This window comes from Trachypithecus francoisi, unplaced genomic scaffold (genome assembly GCF_009764315.1).
Source record: "Trachypithecus francoisi isolate TF-2019V2 unplaced genomic scaffold, Tfra_2.0 Lachesis_group15, whole genome shotgun sequence".
Taxonomy (NCBI): Eukaryota; Metazoa; Chordata; class Mammalia; order Primates; family Cercopithecidae; genus Trachypithecus; species Trachypithecus francoisi.
Genome location: NW_022681460.1, coordinates 31,043,306 through 31,054,088, shown reverse-complemented (window position 1 = coordinate 31,054,088; position 10,783 = coordinate 31,043,306). Strand labels below are relative to the sequence as shown.

Here is a 10,783-nt window from a genome sequence, read left to right as displayed (position 1 = left end):
TAAATTCAGGTGGACAGATGCCAAATGACAAAGCTGGGGTGGAAAGTGGTGGTAAAGAGGGATTTTTACTGCTCCATTTACTCACAGAAAAACTCCACCCAATAATTTCTGCAAAGCAAGACTAAAATACACTGAATCCTCTGCTGATCTCTAAAATCTTGAGCTTCTGCATTAAGGTGAGGAAAATATCCTGATTGAAGTCATTAAAATAAACACTGGTACAAGTGCCCAGAGAAAGCTGGCAGTGGTTCTGCTGAGAAATTCCCTAATTTGTTCCATTTTCCTTCAGTGCTTGTGCTGACATTCTGAATCTACTTGCCAAATCAGTTCTGTTAATAGACAAATACTCTGAGGTGCAGGGGAAGAAGACATGTGTAAGAAAGTATTCTGGCAAAGGCACGCTGTGTCAGCATAAATTTTATAGGACAAGTTGACTGTTTTAGGCCATACTTTTCTAGTTGTTGAAAAATACCATTGTAACAACACCTGTGAAACATTGAAAAATAAAAATAATGCTTCAGAAGTCCACCAGCTTGATCCTAAACTGTTCTGACTGGCTTGAACGATGACTAGGTACAGCCAGTGATATCTATTTGCAGATGTCAATTTGTATGACATGACTTGCCTGAGGGAAGAGAGAGGAGCCTGTGAATTGGATAAAGAATAAAGAAACAAAAAAGAGCCGGGCGCAGTGGCTCACGCCTGTAATCCCAGCACTTTGGAAGGCCAAGGCGGGCGGATCACGAGGTCAGCAGATGGAGACCATCCTGGCTAACACGGTATAACCCCGTCTCTACTAAAAACACAAAAAAATTAGCCGGGTGGGGTGGCGGGCTCCTGTAGTCCAAGCTACTCGGGAGGCTGAGGCGGAGAATGGCGTGAACCCGGGAGGCGGAGCTTGCAGTGAGCCGAGATTGCGCCACTGCACTCCAGCCTGGGCGACAGAGCGAGACTCCATCTCAAAAAAAAGAAGAAAGAAAGAAAAAAGAAAAAAAAAAAGGCCGGCGCAGTGGCTCACACCTGTAATCCCAGCACTTTGGGAGGCCAAGGCGGGCGGATCACGAGGTCAGGAGATAGAGACCATCCTGACTGACATGGTGAAACCCTGTTTCTACTAAAAATGTAAAAACAAAAATTAGCCGGGCGTGGTGGCGGGTGGTTGTAGTCCCAGCTACTCGGGAGGCTGAGGCGGGAGAATGGCGTGAACCCGGGAGGCGGAGCTTGCAGTGAGCCGGGATGACGTCACTGCACTGCCCCCTGGGCGACAAAGCAAGACTCTGTCTCAAAATAATAATAATAATAAATAAACAAAAAAGATAGCACCCTATTTGATTCCTTAGCTCATTCCCAGTACACACTTCTGAGCCCTAGAGACAAAAGGGCTTCATACAGTTGTTAAAGGAAGCAGTTTTATGAGAGACATCTGTAAGGCAAATCGGCCTACCTTGTGGTGCTGGGTCGAGGGGTGACATGGAGTGAAAGCATTAGGAGGCAGCACACATTTATCATGCGCATCAGCCTCGTAATGCTTGGTACTGACATAGGTATGGACCTGCAAATGGCTTCTTGGGCCACAGCCAACAACATAGGAGGCAAAAGAGGAATATGAGAGAACTGTTTGTGAGCCCATACGAGATCATCCTTGGGGATTCTGGGAGAGACATCGGGTGACGCCAGAAAACCTGCATTATGTAGGTTGAAACAAGAGCCAGTGAAAATTAGGATTTGTCATTAATGTGACCAAATTGGCCAGGCACGGTGGTTCACGCCTGTAATCCCAGCACTTTGGGAGGTCAAGGCAGGTGGATCACCTGAGGTCAGGAGTTTGAGACCAGCCTGGCTAACATGGTGAAACCCGTCTCTACTAAAAATACAAAAAACTAGCTGGGCATGGTGATGGGCATCTGTAATCCCAGCTACTCAGAAGGCTGAGGCAGGAGAATCACTTGAACCCAGGAGGTGGAGGTTGCAGTGAGCCGAGATAGTGCCACTGCACTCCAGCCTGGGCAACAAGAGCAAAACTCCATCTCAAAAAAAAAAAAAAAGTGACCAAATTTATATCTACAGGCTGGGGAAACATGATGAACGAGAAAAATAAATCACTTTTTTTTTTTTTCTCGAGATAGAGTCTTGCTCTGTCGCCCAGGCTGGAGTGCAATGGCACAATCTTGGCTCACTGCAACCTCTGCCTCCTGGGTTCAAGCGATTGTCCCACCTCAGCCTCCAGAACAGCTGGGATTACAGGCACCCGCCATCATGTCCGGCTAATTTTTTGGTATTTTTGTGGAGATGAGGTTTCACCATGTTGGCCAGGCTGCTCTTGAACTCCTGACCTCAGGTGATCCTCCCACCTCGGCCTCCCAAAGTGCTGAGATTACAGGCATGAATCACTGTGCCTGGCCCACTTTTAAGTCTTTCAGCCTAATGTAAAATCATGAATGCAGGTATATTGTTCAAGACTTTTGGTTGCAAACAACAGAATCTCCACTCTTACTAGTTTAAAAATAAAATGAACCAGGCATGGTGGCTCACGCCTGTAATCCCAGCACTTTGGGAGGCCGAGGTGGGTGGATCACCTGAGATCAGGAGTTCGAGACCAGCCTGGTCAACATAGCGAAACCCCATCTCTACTACAAATACAAAAAGTTAGCTGGGTGTAGTGTCTTGTGCCTATAGTCCTAGCTACTCAGGAGGCTGAGGCAGGAGAATCACTTCAATCAGAGAGGCAGAGGTTGCAGTGAGCTGACATTGCACCACTGTACTCCAACCTGGGTTACAGAGTGACAAAAAAAAAAAAAGAATGAAAATAAAATAAAATGAAAGTATTAAAGGGTATTAGATAGTACAGACTGTCTGGAAGGGCCAGAGAATCACGTAATGGGTTACCTGGCAGGAAGTTATATCCAAATCATACTGCTGGACTGTTATAGAAGAGAATGCCGCTGGCGTTGGCACTGTGGCTGCACTAACTCTCTGCTGGGGGTACCAACACTGGTGCTGGGCCATTTCTGTGCCACTGGCAAGCTCCATAGCTTCACCAGAAAACAGATTCTGCATGACACCTGCTTTCTCATGGTTTTATCTTCTGCATTCAGTGTTGCATGGCTACATCTGATTGCAAAAACTAGGTCACATGCTTGTACCTTGGCCGCAGATGAGACTAGAATAGAGAGTTCTAGTTTTACCTTGAAAAACAGTACTCAAAATGTAGAAATTCCCTTGATATGGGAAGGGCTTTTAAGGGACGATAAGAAGCCACAAACATAAAAAATGTCCACTAGGGCAGGCACAAAATGATTAGGCCACCAAACCCTTGAAAAGCAGCAGGAGGCCAGTGTTTGCAAGGAGACTTCTGTTCATGATTGGAACAGAAAACAGTCATAAAAGGATTTTTCTGTAACAACAACAACAACAAAAAAGGGCTTGCAGGAGGCACTCAATCTATAAATTGTTTTCTTCCCACCAAATGCAGGGAGAGATTCAAGGTGTCTCCCTCTCACCCTGGCTTTGGCAGGTATTCCCAGAAACTTTGCAGACATTATTAGCACACTGAAGGACAGTCATATCTCCACCTTGACACAGATTTGGAAAAGAGTAGGCGGAAAAAAATGAAAGCGATTTAAATGTAGTTTTAACATTTGTGTGGTGCGAAGCAAAAGATCTCCACAGCAGACTTTAAGTAACTACAGACAGACTGAGACCGACAGAGAGACTGAGAACTCTATCATTAGTGGGTCCCATCAGTTGAGAGTGCTATGGACTAGCACAGAAGTAGATCAGCACAAGGCACAGAATCTGGACAATATAGGAACAAATTCTGGAACTGAACTAGGACAGTGACATTACCTTAGCCAAAATCCTCTAAGGCAGAAATTCTCAATAGATTTTATCTTATGTACCAAGATCTATGGTTGTGGCAACCTCAATTACCTTGTTAAAGACTGCCAAGAGGCTGGGCGTGGTGGCTCGCACCTGTAATCCCAGCACTTTGGGAGGCCAAGGCGGGCAGATCACCTGAGGTGGGGAGTTTGAGACCAGCCTGACCAAATGGAGAAACCCTGTCTCTACTAAAACTAAATACTAGAAACCCTGTCTCTACTAATTTTGTACTAAAAATACAAAATTAGCTGGGTGTGGTGGCGCATGCCTGTAATCCCAGCTACTCGGGAGGCCACAGCAGGAGAATCGCTTGAACCCCAGGAGGTGGAGGTTGCGGTGAGCAGAGATCACACCGTTACACTCCAGCCTCCAGCCTGGACAACAAGAGCGAAACTCTATCTGGAAAAAAAAAAAAAAAAAAGACTACCAAGAAAAATGTCCTTATGTAAACCCATTTTTACATGGTTGATACTTACAAGGTTGATACTTACAATTTTGTATTCTGCCTTTTTCCTCATTCATTGAATCAAAAACGTCTTTTCATGTTGTTTAATCTTGTTAGTTATCCCTTTTAACATCTGCATAGTATTCCACCAGCTGATGCACTCTAATTTACTCAACCATTTCTCCACTATTTTATACTAGGATTAGCTCCAATAATTTGAGAAAGGTAAGTAGAATTTTTACGCTTTTTTTTTGTCTTTTTTTTTTCTTCCTTTTTGTGGAGAACAGGCTCTTGCTATATTGCTCAGGCAGGTCTTGAACTCCTGGGCTCAAGCTATCCTCCCGCCTCTGCCTCCCTGAGAGCTGTGATTATAGGTGTGAGCCACCGCTCCTGGCGAGAAAGGTAAGTAGAATTTTTAAAATGAAGTATTTCTGTTTTCTAAATAGATTAGCACAGAAATAGTACCTGAGCTTTTCACGGATATGGTCATGTCAACCTTGGGCCTGTAGAGATTCCACAAGTACCTTTAAAGGAAAAGTGGCTTTATGAGAAATCAGGTTCCAATACTTTCTTGGGAACTTCAAGCAGAAAGACTTTAGGAAGACCTGACATATGTTCCCAAGGTGGCAACTACATACTACAATAAGATCTCTCTTCCTGAACTGAGTATCTCTAAGATATCCTTGGGGAAAGAGACCCAGAATGGGGCTGGCTCCCATTTGAAGTTCTGAAAACCACTCACCTTGAAAGCTCAGTCTTCCGAGTCTGGATAATTAGTGGAGAGAATGCAGAGAGCTGCTCAGCCTGTTGTGGGTTTTGAGATAAAACCTCAATTTCCATAATCATCATAAAGAGCAGAATAGTTTTTCTACCCCAGAATATATCCAATATGAATTGTGAAGTGTCTTAGGAAGAATTTGCATGCAAGAACAGAATTCCACTAACTCAAATAAAAAGAAGGTTGATTAAAAGGCAGAGGTTATTATGGGGTCACAATAAGCCAGCACTGGAGATACAGCTGCTGGGCATTATAGGACCAAGAAAGGGATTATGCAGATTTTATTTCTCTCTCTCTCTCCTCTGCCTTTCGAGGTACATGGCCTCTCTGTTTGACTCTGGGTGTCGGTCTGCCCCATCTTTGTGCTCTTTTGTTTGCACATGAATTTTTTCTGCTGACTCATGGTTTCTCAGCTTCCCTTCACTGTGGCTAGCATGAGGTTTTGGCCTGCTATGGCAGGCCAGCTGGGCATGACCTTGTGGCTTGGCTCCACATAGCTAAATGACTCAGCCTTTTGTCCCTATTCCAAATTCCTGGGAGAGAATTCGATCAACCCAGCTTGAGTCAGATGTCTACTCCGAGGTCAGTAACTGAGACTGGTGGGACACAGTCACATGGCAGGTAGTACTCTCCCTTCCAAGTCAGGAGCGGGGCAGAGTCTCCAAGGCAGCATATGGGTAGGGAGGAGGGAATGTTTGACATCTCTGGGGCAGATATGGGGCTGAGAGAGGCATGCACAGTTGTGATAAAAAAAAAAAAAAAAAGCATGGGGTTTGGAGAAAAAAAAATCTGCCATTTCATAGTCGTGAAACTATAGACAACTTTCCCAATCTTCCAAAGACTCGTGTCCTTAATATGTAACCTGAACAAAATGACCTCGCAGCTCTCAGGATCTATTACTGCTATTTTCATTTTAGGAATCTCATAATGTAGGGAATGACCAACTCTAATAGCAACAATTTGGCAGGTTTTATATGAACAAACATTGAAAAAATTGTCTTTGCAATAAGTCCAATGGTGTATTATTACCAACATTACCATTACTGTAAACATTTTTGGAAGGCTGCTAACATGTGCTAACAATGTTGAAGTCCCCAGCTGGGCATTCAGCAAATGTTTCTTGCTTAGGGGGGAGTTCTAAAGGAAGAGGAAAGCAGAACTTCCTTTGAGGTTTGCCTGTCAAGGTGTTAGAGGCTTGAAAAAGTACTGTGGTGAATAGATGCCTCCATTTCAACAGATGATTCACTCAGTTCTAGTGCTGAGGGTGAGCAATGCTCTATAATGCATTATTGGTGAACTGCTGCAAATAAAGAAAAAAGACTATGTTAACTGAAATTTCTATCTACGCCAAATTAATACAGTTATCCTGCAGTGTATGAAACTGAGGCATTCCTGTAAAGTTGTCTACAAAGCAAGATTAATTTTTCCCCATTGAAATCCATTGTGGCATTGAACATTTAGTATGTTCCCATGAAGAAAGGAAAGATCCAAAGGGAAACACTTAGAAAAATAACAGTTATCCTGGTGAGGATCTTAATTTCTCAACCTACTCAAGTTTCTTTTTAAAATTTGAGCATCCGGCTGGGTATGGAGGCTTATGCCTGTAATCCCAGCACTTTGGCGGTGCGGGGCGGGATGGGGAGGTGGGCGGATCACGAGGTCAGGAGTTTGAGACCAACCTGGCCAACATGGTGAAACCCTGTCTCTACTAAAAATACAAAAATTAACCAGGTGTGGTGGTGCACACCTGTAGTCCCAGCTACCCAGGAGGCTGAGGCAGACGAATTGCTGGAACCCAGGAGGCAGAGGTTGCAGTGAGCCAAGATGGCACCACTGCACTCTGGCCAGGGCAACAGAGTGAGACTCCATCTCAGAAAAAAAAAAAAAAAAACAAAGAAAGAAAGAAAAAAAATCTGAGCACCCATACAAACCCATGTTTGATAGCAAGTAAATATGTTTCTGGAATTACCCTAGGCCACCTCCAGTTTCTCAGTTGGGCCTCTAGGTCTTCCTATATCCAAACCCTCACTCGGTTGCATACCTCATTTCTCATCATTTACCTGTCTGTTCTTTTCATATATAAATGTAAAAATATATTATTTTTGGCCTTGGCTGAAGAGTTAAATTCGATTTAATTAAGTTCATTAATTCATTTATAGCAGAAGAGAAAGGCCCTTGGGTTGTAGGTAAGCCAGATTCTTCAAATAGGATGGTCCTTAGGCCAGGCATAGTGGCTCATGCCTGTACTCTTCAGCACATTGGGAGGCTGAGGCAGGAGGATCACTTCAGGTCAGGATTTAGAGACCAGCCTGAGCAAGATAGTGAGACACTCCCCCATCTCTACAAAGAAGTTTTAAAAATTAGCTGGGCATAGTGGAATGCATCCTACTTCTAGCTATGTGGAAAGCTGAAGCAGGAGGATTGTTTCAGCCCAGGAATTTAAGGTTGCAGTGAGCTATGATCATGCCACTGCACTCTAGCCTGGGTAATAGAGTGAGAAAAAAAAAAGGATAGCCCTATGTACTCTGTGGTGCTAGGAGAAGCTGACTTTTCTCTTGTACAACCTAGAGAGCTCCTCCTAATAAGCCCAGGTCCCGGGCAGGGGCAGACTTTATTGCCACCTGCTATGCCTGATTGTTACTGGGACAATATTGGATTTTTTGTTTTCCTTCTTAAATTTTAAAATAGTCGATATTTTCCTTTCACATATGAAATCTGTACTCTTTCCCCCCCGCAAAATTGAATCTCTTACTGCTTTTCTTCTGATTGTAAAAGTAATTCATGCTTAAAAAAAAATTCAACAATATGAAAAGGGATAAAGTGGAAAGTGAAAAGTTCACGTAATTCCATTCCCAGAGGCCACAATTATTAGTTTCATATGTTTTTTTCATATCAGATGGGTAATATGCCAATGTTGTAACAAGGTTTGAGGGTGGTACATCTTACACATGTGTGGGATCACCCAATCATCTTGCTCATGAACTACAAAAGGATCTAATATGTATTCTTTCAGATACATATTACATACACACAAATATATATGTGTGTATACATATATGTATGTACTCCAAAATACTATGTATAGTACATAATATGTACTCTATATGTTAACAAAAATGGGGTCATATTATCTACTCTTTTCTGTGCCTTCCTTTTTTTTTTTTTTTTTCTGAGATAGATTCTTGCTCTGTCACTCAGGCGGGAGTGCAGTAGCATGATCTTGGCTCACTGCAATCTCTGCCTCTTGAGTTCAAATGATTCTTGTGCCTCAGCCTCCCAAGTAGCTGGGACTACAGGTGTGTGCCACCACGCCTGGTTAATTTTTGTATTTTTAGTAGAGACAGGGTTTCACCATATTACCCAGGCTGGTCTCAAACTCCTGACCTCAAGTGATCCACTTGCCTCTGTCTCCCAAAGTGCTGGGATTACAGACATGAATCACCATGCCTGGCTTTTTTTTTTTCCCCCCTACAGTTTGTCATATACATCTTACATACCAATCCATCTTGTTCTTCATAATTTTCATAATGGTCTCTCGGTATTATTTTGTACCATAACCTCTACCCCCCACTGAAGGGCATGTATGATGTTCTAAGTTTTTCTTAAATACTAAAATACTGCAATAAACATATATGTAGATATATGCCTATGCATGTTCTGATTATTTCCTTAGGATAAATTCGTGTAAGCAAAATAACTGGGTTAAAGCTTATGTACATTTAAAATATTAAAACATAATGCCCAATAGTACACCAGAAAAATCATATCACCTTCCTCTCTTAGCAAGTTTCCTTCAATTACCTTTGTTTTTCATTGTTGCCAACTTGATAGTCCAAAAAAAATTAGTACCTTGGCCGGGCGCGGTGGCTCAAGCCTGTAATCCCAGCACTTTGGGAGGCCGAGACGGGCGGATCATGAGGTCAGGAGATCGAGACCATCCTGGCTAACACGGTGAAACCCCGTCTCTACTAAAAAATACAAAAAACTAGCCGGGCGAGGTGGCGGGCGCCTGTAGTCCCAGCTACTCGGGAGGCTGAGGCAGGAGAATGGCGTAAACCCGGGAGGCAGAGCTTGCAGTGAGCTGAGATCCGGCCACTGCACTCCAGCCGGGGCGAGAGCGAGACTCTGTCTCAAAAAAAAAAAATTAGTACCTTACATTGTTGTACTAATTTGCATATCTTTGAATATTAGTGAAGATGAGTATCTTTTCAAGTGTTTGTTAGCCATTTGGTTTTCTTCTTCTGCAAATTGTTTGAAATTATATGTCTGTACTACTCAATCTGTTTAATCCTCCCATTCCATATATATGTACATTTGGTTGAGAGTATCAGGGGCAGACGTGTGATAGGAGCCAGGCTAATAAATTCCCTCTTCTAGGAATTCGAATTGGAGAATAGGGCACCTCTAGTCTGCTGTATTTAAGCCAGGAAATCATGCAGTGCTGTCTGGGTCAACCATTTTTTATCATGTACATCATAAAGAAGAGAAAGTAGGTCTGCAGAATGAAAAGAAACAGGGATACCTTGGAAGCAGAAGAGATGAGGGCTTGTGGCCTTGATCACACCCTTTCTCCAGGCCTGTGAGAAAGTTCTGTGTCCTTAGGCTAGTTTGATTGGATTTCTGTTAAGATAAGCAGTGTCACAAGTTCTCTTCATAGGAATATTAGGGTGGAGAGGGAGGAAATGGTTTTGAAAGAATATTCTGATCTTTATTTTCCTCCCTCCTGGTTCCTAAGAAGCCCAAAGAGCCCTAAGAAATCTGTGATCCCAGGCTTTCAGGCAAGCTGAAGCAAAAAATTGCACAAGGGACCAAATGTGTCATCACTGTACTAGTCCTTCAACTTGTTCTTCTAGGATTCCCCATCTGATCAGTTGCCACTCAGCTCCCTGTCAGCCTGATCTCAGTACTGCGGCGTTACCATAGTATTGGCTCTGTTTATTGAGCACTCACTATGTAATTGCTAAGTGCTTTGCATACATTAATTATTTGCCCATAGTACATATATTATTGCTCAGTTTGACAGAAGAGGAAATGATGGCTTAGGGAGGTTTAGTAAGTTGCCCAAGAACACTCAGCTAGAAAGTGGAGGAGAAGGTTTCCAGTTTCTGCTGTCTGATTCTGCTATACCTCCTGCTCCAGGCCAGCTTGGCGACTAGAGCCCAGAACTTAGGGGACGTTGGCTTCTAGGGCAGAATTGTGGTCTCCAAGATTATGACTCCAGGCCCCCTCTTACTGTCACCTTCAGATCCTTGTCTTTCTTAGAACAGGAGGTACACTAATAACCTAGCAACTAGCACATTTCTGGCCACAGGCAGCATAGCCTCGCTGCCCATTTCCAGTGTGAGGTTTATGCCAGGACCCTTTGCTGAATAAGCAAGCTCTGAAGGTTGTGCAGGCTACATCCTGAAGATGGGCTTGTTTTAACAAAAGTGTACGCACTCTCCTCTCTACACTGGTCTTCCCTTAGACACAGGCTTCCCATCCCCTCTGTGGTCTATGTCCTCTATAATAACGATAGCCAACACTTACATAGAGTTGGTCATTCAAAGCCCTCTACATATACTAGCTCATTTAATATCGCTGTTTGGGAGGCCAAGGCAGGATGATTGCTTGAGGTTAGAAGTTCGAATGCCACCTGGGCAATGTAGTGAGACCCTGTTTTTACAAAAAATTAAAAGATT

General features: G+C 43.4%; 1 non-coding gene across 1 annotated transcript; it reads right to left on the bottom strand.

The window, feature by feature from the left end:
- Positions 1–7,992: 7,992 nt before the first annotated feature.
- LOC117098182 lies at positions 7,993–8,096 on the bottom strand. Its single transcript, XR_004443235.1, has one exon. It is a non-coding gene; the product is annotated as a small nucleolar RNA U13 (small nucleolar RNA).
- Between the last annotated feature and the right edge of the window lie 2,687 nt (positions 8,097–10,783).